The sequence below is a fragment of the Cebus imitator genome, unplaced genomic scaffold (genome assembly GCF_001604975.1).
Source record: "Cebus imitator isolate Cc_AM_T3 unplaced genomic scaffold, Cebus_imitator-1.0 Scaffold8, whole genome shotgun sequence".
In the NCBI taxonomy this organism is placed as follows: Eukaryota; Metazoa; Chordata; class Mammalia; order Primates; family Cebidae; genus Cebus; species Cebus imitator.
This window is the reverse complement of record NW_016107323.1, coordinates 10835984-10845644: the sequence shown is the minus strand read 5'-3', so window position 1 is coordinate 10845644 and position 9661 is coordinate 10835984. Positions and strand designations below refer to the sequence as shown.

At 47.2% G+C, this 9661-nt stretch overlaps 1 long non-coding RNA gene across 1 annotated transcript in view; it reads left to right on the top strand.

The window, feature by feature from the left end:
- Positions 1–7991, top strand: part of LOC119473447 — a 30703-nt gene extending 22712 nt beyond the window's left edge. The window contains exon 3 of the long non-coding RNA XR_005202670.1: positions 6747–7991. This is a non-coding gene — a long non-coding RNA (uncharacterized LOC119473447). The remainder of the gene's footprint in view (positions 1–6746) is intronic.
- Positions 7992–9661: the final 1670 nt, after the last annotated feature.

The following is a 9661-nucleotide window of genomic DNA, read 5'->3' as shown; positions in this document are numbered from 1 at the left end:
CACTAAAAGGGATAAATGAAATCTGCCTGTCAGCAAATTTGCAACCTGTGTTCCAGCCCAAATTCTTCAGTGTATAGAGGGGAAACTGAGGCAAAGAGAAGGGGAGCCAATCACCCACAAAGATAGAGGGAGAAGCATTTGTCAAGGGAGGGCAAGGGACAGATGACCCCTGAACCACTTTTGTTTTGGGGAGCCAGAAGGCTGTGGCTGCCTTTAGAATTGGTTCATACTGAAACACAGAGATCTTCTCTTCTCCCCTCTCCCATGCGAGGGATTGTGTCTTAGTCCATGTGGGCTGCTGTAGCAAAAATATCATAGGCTGGGTAGCTTATAAACAAGAGAAATGTATTGCTCTTAGTTTTGGAGGATGGGAAGTCCAAGATCAAGATGGCAGCAGATCAGGTGTCTGGTTCATAGCTGGCACCTTCTAGCTGTATCCTCACATGGTGGGAGGGGTAAGGGATTTTCCTGGGGTCTCTTTTATAACTGCACTAATCTCATTCATGAGGGCTCCACCCTCATGACCTAACCACCTCCCAAAGGCCCCGCCTCCTAATACCATCACATTAAGGACTTGGAATTTTGGGGGGACACAAACATTAGACCACAGGAGATGGCATGGATGGGATTGAGGGAGAGAAAGTCTCAGCGCTGGCACAGAAGTTCCCGTTTTCTTTTTTATTTCCCTACCTGGTGACTAAACAACATTTCTCCAATCTGGTTGGGGTGGGAATCTGGTGGATGGGGTAGGATGGGAGTGAGGTCTTCCAGCCTGTCTTGACCTCCATTTCCCAGGATAACGTTCATCTTAAAATAACCTACTTCAATGAACATTCAGCCAAAAGAAAAGAGGAAGGTACTGCTAAGTAGTGTGTAGCCACTCTGTCATAGTCTTTTTTTTTTTTTTTTTTTAATGAACATAGACTCAGCCTCTTACTGAGAGGTGAGGTCTGTGTCCTTCTCCTCTCTCCATTTGAATATGGGTGGTCTTGTGACTCATTTATAACCAAGAACACGGAAGAAGTGATGCTGTGTGATCTCCTCATGCCTGGAACCTGTGAGCCTCTCTCTGAGAAGTCCACCACCCCTAAGCCCACCGTGCTGAAGAAGCCACGTAGAGAAGCCCCTGTTGACAGAGAACCAGCATCACCTACCAGTCACCAGAAGTGAGCCAATCAGAAATAAGCCATCTCAGACATCCAGCCCAGCTGAGCCTTCAACTGACTGCAGCCCCAACCAACGTGTGACTGAGACCTCATGAGAGAGCCTCAGGCGAGAATCGCCCAGCTGAGCCTTTCCCACGTTCCTGGCCCACAAAACCCAGAACAAAATAAAACAAGTGTTTTAAGCCATTAAGGACCAGGGTAATTTGTTACACAGCAATAGTAACCAAGACGCATTCCAAAACCTAACTAGGAGGAAATTTCCTCCAAGAACTTGATAAAAATGAGGATTTTAAAATTCATCCTAGAATCTGAAATCTTCATAAGTCAGATTCTTCTGTGGATAAGGTATAAGAATCTGCATTCTTATACCTTAAAAAAAAAAAAAAAGATGGCTGGGTGCAGTGGCTCATGCCTGTAGTCCCAGCACTTTAGGAGTCCAAGGTGGGTAGATCCAGAGGTCAGAAGATCGAGACCATCCTGGCCAATATGATGAAACCCTGTATCTACTAAAAATACAAAAAATAGCTGGACCTCGTGGCACACACCTGTAGTCCCAGCTACTTGGGGGGCTGAAGCAGGAGAATCACTTGAACCTCGGAGGCAGAAGTTGCAGTGAGCCGAGATTGTGCCACTGCACTCCAGTCTGGCAACAGAGGGAGATTCTGTCAAAAAACAAAGACAAGCTCTCCCACCCCAGGTGATTCAGATGCACAGCCAGCTTTGGAAATTGAAGACCTTGAAAGAGTCACATCACCTCTCTGAGTCTCAGCTTCTTTGTCTGTGAATTGGGAAGGAGTGAGGGTTGGTGTCATTATCAAAGGAGATGCTGCAGGTAAAGTCTCTAATAAGACCAAGGCACACGGAAAGGACTCAGGATTGGAATTGAAGAATTAACCATGGATATCAGCATCACTGATACCGAAACTATTGTTTTGTTTTTGTTTTTGCAGAAAGGTGATTTTATTTAGGTAGAGAAAGAGAAGGAAAGGAGAAGAAGAGAAAGGCTTCCATGAAGATTGTGAAGGGGATTCCAGAGGGTAAGTCCCGGAGCGGGGGTCCCACCATGTGGGAGGGGAGAAACTATTGTTTTTGTAACTACATCACTATCATGGGTTGAATAGTGGCATCAAAAAGATATGTCCAGTTCTTAACACCCGATGCCTGTGAATGTGACTTTATTTGAAAGCAGAGTCTTTGCAGATGTAGTTAAAGATCTCAAGATGAGCTTCTGTATCTTATAAGTGTCCTTATAAGATACAGAAAAGGAGAAGACACTCAACACCAGGAAGAAAGCCACGTGCAGACCCATATAAAGATGAAGGCAGAGACTGGAGTGACCGAGCAACAAGCCAAGGAATGGCTGGAGCCACCAGGAGCTGAAAGAGGCAAGGAAACACCCTCCCCCGGAGACTTTAGAGGGGTCACAGCCCTGCTGACACCTTGATTTGGGACTTCTGGCCTCCAGAACCATGGGAGAATAAAATTCTGCTGTTTTAAGCCACATGGTTTGTAGTAATTTATTACAGCTGCCCTCAGAAGCGAATGCACCACTCTTCGGCAGGCACCACACCCAGCACCAAAAACACCAAGGTGAGGAAGGTGCTCTGTGTTTCCCTAGGCACAGTGTCCTCGAAAGTAAGCTCTATCCTGTGACCATTCACAGAAGAGACATGGAATCACAGTCATGAACACAAGTGTCTATGGCTTCCACCAAATCTAAAGATCTTCCTCAAGTGGCACTTCTTCCATCGCCCTCCATTGAGAACCAGGAACTTGAATGCTCAATTCTAACTCAACGGTGGATCACAGGCTTTTTGCCTTCAGATGCGGACATGAATGTAGCCATTGAGCTTCAAGAATGGAGACCAGAATGCTGTGAGTTCAACTTACCAAATATTTCCAGAGGGCCACTTCTGTAAAAGGAGCCATGCTGGGCACAAAGTCCCTGCCCATACCAAGCCCAGAGCCTGCAGGAGGCTGCGGACCAGTGCACAGACAATGACAGGGTGGGAAGGCAGCTGTTGAAGAGGTAGGATGGTGCAGTGGTTAGGATTCTGGGCTCTGCAGCCTGCCTCCATTGGGTGGGCTTGTGACTCATTTATAACCAAGAATATGGAAGAAGTGATGCTGTGTGATCTCCTGCGTGATGGGGTATCGTGCCCCATCCTGCTTCCTCCCCTTTGTTTTTCCCAGGTGTTAGAACCCAGCAAGCCCTTTGCACTTCCAAGTAACACAGATTCTCAGGGTAGAGCCTAGAAATCTGAGTTCGGAGCCTCCAGACTAAACAGCCTTCCAGCTTTATCATTCCCTGACTGTGGCCTTGGGCAAGCCACTTAACCCTTTTATGTCTCTGTTCCCTCATCTCTAAATGGGAAGCAACAATCACACCACCTTCAGAGGATGGCACTTGTCTTGTGAGGACTAAATGAGAAAAACCAGGCAAGTACTGAGCACAGTCCCTGGCACAGAGTAAGTGATGAATAAAGGCATCCGGTGATGAAGAAGGCTGGGGATGGGTAGGAGAGATTGTTCTGGCAGGGGGAACAGCAAGTGCAAAGGCCTGCAGGGAACACGAGGATGGCAGGTTTGGGCACAGATGGCTCCGGCAAGTCAGAGCCCAGAGGACAGAAGGTCCTAACCTAGTCTGGGTCACAGCCCAAACTGGGAAAGCCAAAATCAGAAAAATGCACCTTGTACTCACCAGCTACCACCCCTGATTTCAGGAGGGTCGTGGACCAGGGTTTACCAACCACAGCTCTATTGACATTTTGGTCCAGATCACTGTTTGGGGTGGGGACTGTCCTGTGCATTGCAGGATGGTAGCAGCATCTTTGGCCTCTCCCCACTAAAGGCCACTAGCACCTCCTGCCCCAGTTGTGATGACCAGACTGTCTCCAGACATTGCCAAATGTCTCCTGGGGACACAATTATCCTTAGTTGAGAACAAGGCCCTAAACCCTCTCTCTCAGATCCTGCAGCCTGGGCCACCTGCTTCATTCCATCTCTCCTGAAAGGTAGCTACCGGAAATGGGAGAGACGGTCGGCTTGACTGCGCTGGCCTGGAGAAGCCTGGGCAGAGGAAACAGCGCTGGAAAGGGAGTCATGTAGGAGTCTAAGGCACTCAGAGAACTTAGTAAAATACCAAATCTCAGGTCCCTCCAGGGGCACGGATTTGAGCAGCGCAGTGGCATGGAGATGAGCTGCCTTCCCTTCAAGAAAAACCTCCTTGCCCAGCTGCAGGGCTGTGGTCTGTAGCTAACTTCCAGCTCATCTGTGTTTGCTTCCTTCAAGGTCATGCTTTTTCTGGGCTGCTCCTGGCCAGTGGCTGAGCAAGGTCCTGGGAGTTGAGGGCACGTTCTCCTTAGGGTGGCACCTGGCCAGTGACCATGGTGGTGGCGCCAGGGCCATGGTCACTTCCATCCAACTCAGGACTCCTCTAACCACCTTTGATCTGCAGTTCCCCACTAGGCTGGCAGAAACTTGTCATATCGGCACATCTGTGGTCTGACCCCATCCCATGCCCCATCCTGCTTCCTCTCTTTGTTTTTCCCAGGTGTTAGAGCCCAGCAAGCCCTTTGCCCTTCCAACTAACACAAATGCTCAGGGTAGAGTCTAGAAATCTGAGTTTCCAAATTGTTCCCCAAGTAAGGCCCTTGCTCACTGAGGTCTGGGAGCCTCCAGGCTAAATGGTCTCCCAGTTCTCTGCCAGTGCTGCCATTCTAGGGTTTTATGATTTGGGAGAAACTTGATTTAGCCTGGGACCATGTTTGCATGGGTGCAATAAACCATTCTGTCAAGGATTTTGTGGTTTCCTTCTCTGGGCACTGCTGGTGGTGAGTTTGAAAGGCTTCCCACCTGAAGAGGGAGAAGGAACCTGGGCTTGTGTTATTCTGATTTGAGTTCCCACACAGAGGAAGGGATAACTCTAGGTTCTGTAACTTTCTCATTAGAAAGAGTCAGGAGTCGTAATTGTCCCCATATTACAGATGAGAGGAAATGCGTAACCTAAAGGAAGGAATAAGGACTTCAGAGTCTGCAGATGGTTTGTGGTGGACTTTAAGCTAATTGTTTACTCTCCCTTAACCTCAGCTGTCTCATCTACAAAATGAGGCAATCGGTCATTCATGAACTTTATTGAGTACTTACTGCGTTGAACACGGTTATCCAGAATGGAGATTCAGCTGTGAATAAGACAAGTAAGATGGGACACACATCACAGAGTTTACATTCTAGAAAGGAGAAGGGCAATAGACAGATAGATGAACAAATAGTTTCAGATAGGGCGAGTGTGATGAAGACGGAGAAATGGGGTGATGAGGCAGTGATGGGAACTGGGGTGAGGGTAGGCAGTAACTGGGTGACAAGACACAGTGACATTTAAAATGAGACTTCAAAGATGAGAAGAAATTAGCCACTGGAGGAGCTGGGGGAACGGTGTGCCAGGCAGAGGAAACAGCAAATGCAGAAGCCTAAAGTGGGGAGGGAATGAGCTTGGTGTGGGGAAGGAACCCCCAGAGGTGCAGGAGGTGAGGGCATGAGGGTGGAGAGATTCCCTGCTTCCATGAGGACTTCAGCTGACACTGTCCCTGAGAGGGGCAGCTCCTGGAGTTTGCAGCAGACGAAAGCCATGGTGAAGCTCACTTAGGAAATGACTAAGGCATACTTAGGAGATAATTCACTGAGGCTCACTTAGGAGAGGACTAAGGCTCACTTAGGAGCCTCCGTTTTTAGGATAAAGGACTTGTCCAAGGCCACAAAGCCTACACCCCAGTTTCCTCTCCCAGTCATTCCCCTCTAGCACAGGAGAAGATGACCCAGCTGGGAAGTGCAGAGGCAGACCTCACCACACCAGGTGCCCCTCCAAGCAGACCAAGCTGGAACAGAGGGGCGACAAATCAGCCCCACAGAGCAAAGCACATGGAGCGCTTTGAGGACCTGGACTACTTCTACCCAGCTCTGGGCCATGTGACCCCATGGTCACATGACCAGCTCTAACTACCCCTCCCCATGGAGGGAGATCTGGGCAAATTGCCAGGGAGACTGGGATTATAAATTATATGGGGTTGGACAGAGGGGAAGTAGAGGCTGCCATGTAGCTTTAAATGGTTTTCCCCAGCTCCGGGGTCTCCCTTTTTCTTCCTCTAGCTTTTGTAACCCACAAGCTTTGCTATCCCCAGGGAACTGTGCCTGAACTCACTGGTGAATTGGATTTTTTTTTTCTTCCATTATTTTATTTACTTATTTTCCCAGCTTCATTGAGGTATAATTGAAAAGTTAAAATGTCATAAATTCAAGATGTCCTATGTGATGATTTGATATATGGATACACTTCAAAATGTTTACCATAATCAGATAAATTATTTTAGCAGCCACCCTGGGCAAGGGAGGTGCAGTTCCTGGTTTTGATGTTGTTTTGCTGTGTTTTTGTTCCTGGGAAGCAGCACACTCCATGATTAGACACCTGCATTTCTTGGGAAGCTTTTGCACGCTATGACTTCTGGTCTTACCGCTACCCCTCCACTTCAGGCTCTCATGGGTCCAATCCTGGATGTGGCAACAACTTCTTCCCTCTCTTCCCAGGTGCTAGCCAGGATCACTCCCTCCCAAGTTATTTCAAAGGGAGGGCCAGAGGGAGGATGAAATGAAAGAGAGAAAGAGAGAAAGGAAGGAAGAGAAGGAGGGAGAAGGGAAGGATGTATGGATTTGGATGTATGGGTTCTAGTCCTCCTTCCCTGGCAAACGCCTACTCATCCTTCAGTGCCCATCCAAAATGACACCTCTTCTTGGGCACCATCTCCAGAGTCTCCTTCAAGCAGGTAGCTACATCCCACAGAATAACCACCCATCTGACCATGCAAGTGTGTAGGGGCATGAAGACCAGCCCAGGAACGTGAGATGAATGTTTTGCTTCTTGCTCTGCCACTGACTCACAGGGTACTCTAAGCAAGCCTCTTCACCTCCTTGGTCTCAGTTTCTCCATTTATACCACTAAGGCAGTGGATCTGATGGCCTCAAGTCTCGACATTTTTGTTCTTTTGAGAAGAAGCTCTTGGTGCTGAGTGGTCTTCTCCTGCCCTGGCATCTCACCTTTCAAACGCTTGTCTCTTCTCACCGGACCCACCACTTAGCCTGTGCTCTTGGAGAACACCAGGACTCAGGCTCTCTGCACACATCATTCTAGCTCAACATGTGTGGTAGAATCAGAGGAAAGGAAGGAGTGGAAGGAATAGTCAGTATTTTGGCAAGCTCATCATACCTTCCCCCTTTGTCTAGAAACTTGAACCCAATTTCCCTTTGAAGGCACTACCTCCTTCCCCTGGTCATGAGTGAGTGCAGGTCCCAAGCCTGACAATCAGCTGCACGGTGATTGGTTCAACTCTGGACCTGTGACTCAAGCCAGACCAAGAGAGTGACATGCAGGTCTTTGCCTGGAACTATTCAGAAAGGACCACTATTTTTCTGCTGGGCTATGGATAATATGTGCATCCATGATAGGAGAGCCCTGATAATGAAGCAAGTAAGAGAAGAGCAGAGTGAAGAGATGGTAGGAAAGCAGGTGCCTGAAAATATCATTTGAGCCCCTGGGTCCAGCTGCACCTGAAACCCCACTTTCCTCTGGACTTTGCAGTTACTTGAGTTCATAACTACCCTTTGCCACAAGCTAGATTGAGTCTTAATGCATATAGAAACAAGAGAAATGAAAAAAGAAATGAGAAAAGAGATGGAAGAGGGGCAGCAGAGAATGATTCTCTACTGAAGCCTCCAGAAGGAATCGACTCTGCCAACATCTTGATTTTGGACTTGTGGCCTTCAGAACTGTGAAATGATAAATGTCTGGTTTTGTTTTGTTTTGGTTTTTCTGACAGAGTCTCACTCTGTCGCCAGGCGCGATCTCGGCTCACTGCAACCTCTGCCTCCCGGATGCAAGCAATTCTCCTGCCTCAGCCTCCCGAGCAGCTGGGACTACAGGCACACGCCACCACACTCAGCTAATTTTTGTATTTTTTTTAGTAGAGACGGGGTTTCACCATATTGGCCAGGATGGTCTCGATCTCTTGACCTCGTGATCCGCCTGCCTCGGCCTCTCAAAGTGCTGGGATTACAGCCGTGAGCCACCGCACCTGGCCACGTCTGTTATTTTAAGCCACGTAGTGTGGCTTAAACATTTCCTTATGGCGGCCCTGGGAAATGAATACAGGGAGGAAAAGCCTGCCAGCAGAATGGCATGGGGGTGCCAGGATACCTCCTCTGCCTGAAGCGTAGGTGTAGATGAGGCTAGAATTGTCCATCCTAGCTGCCCAGACACATATGCCTTTGTTTTATGTGGTAACAGTACCTATGATACATATTGGCTACCACACATGTCACTAGGAACCTCCTCTGGAGGACAGAGAAGTCAAATACCTTAATTATTCCAACACAAGTTTGGGTGAACAGATAATCATCACTAAGAGTATACTGTGTACCCACTAAGCACCACGCCTGAGAGAGGCATTTGCTGTTGTCTGAATGTCCCCGCCAAAGTTCCTGCTAAAATTTAATTGCCATTGCAACAATGTTGCAAGGTGAGAACTTCAAGAGATGATCAGGTCATGAGAACTCTGCCCTTGTGAATGAATTAATACTGTGATGGCAGTAGTGGGCCCCCCGTTTCTCTTGCTGTCTGTTTCTCCTGTTAGCTTGCGCTTCTGCCTTTAATCCTGGGATGACACAGCAAGAAGCCCCTCACCAGATGCTGGCACCTTGATATTGGACTTCCCAGCCTCACGAACTGTGAGAAATGCATGTCTTTTCCTTGTGAATTACCCAGTCTGTGGTATTCTGCTATAGCAACAGAAAGGGGACTAAGACAGCATTTTACATACAGTACATTATATCTCTTTTATAAAATAGTGTTTTTACCCAGGAACCTAGATTCAAGTTGCCCTGAATAGATATTATCTCCCTACATTACCTCTTTTCATCCTCACCTATTAGGCAGATACTGCTATTATCCCCATTTAGCAGGTAATACCTCAAGTTCCCAAAGAACTGCTGCATTGAGGAAAGTAAAACCAGTAGCTACTATGTTCACCGGCCCCCTTTGCCCATGGTGCGGCATGGTACACTAAGATATTTTGACAAAGAGAGAGATCGCATTCACATATCTTTTATTGAAGTATGTTATTACAATTGTTCTATTTTATTTCTTATTGTTATTAGTCTCTTACTGTGCCTCATTTATAAATTAAGCCTTACCATAGGTGTGTATATATAGGGAAATACAGTACAGATGTTCCTCAACTTACAGTGGATTTATGTCCTGATAAATCCCCATTAAGTTAAAAATATCTTTAAGTTGAAAATGCATTTAAAACCTCTAACCTACCAAACGTCATAGCTTAGCCTAGCATAACTTGATCATCCTCAAAACACTGACGCTAGCCTACAGTTGGAAAAAAAATCATCTAACACAAAACCTATTTTATAACAAAGCATCGAATATCTTATTTCTT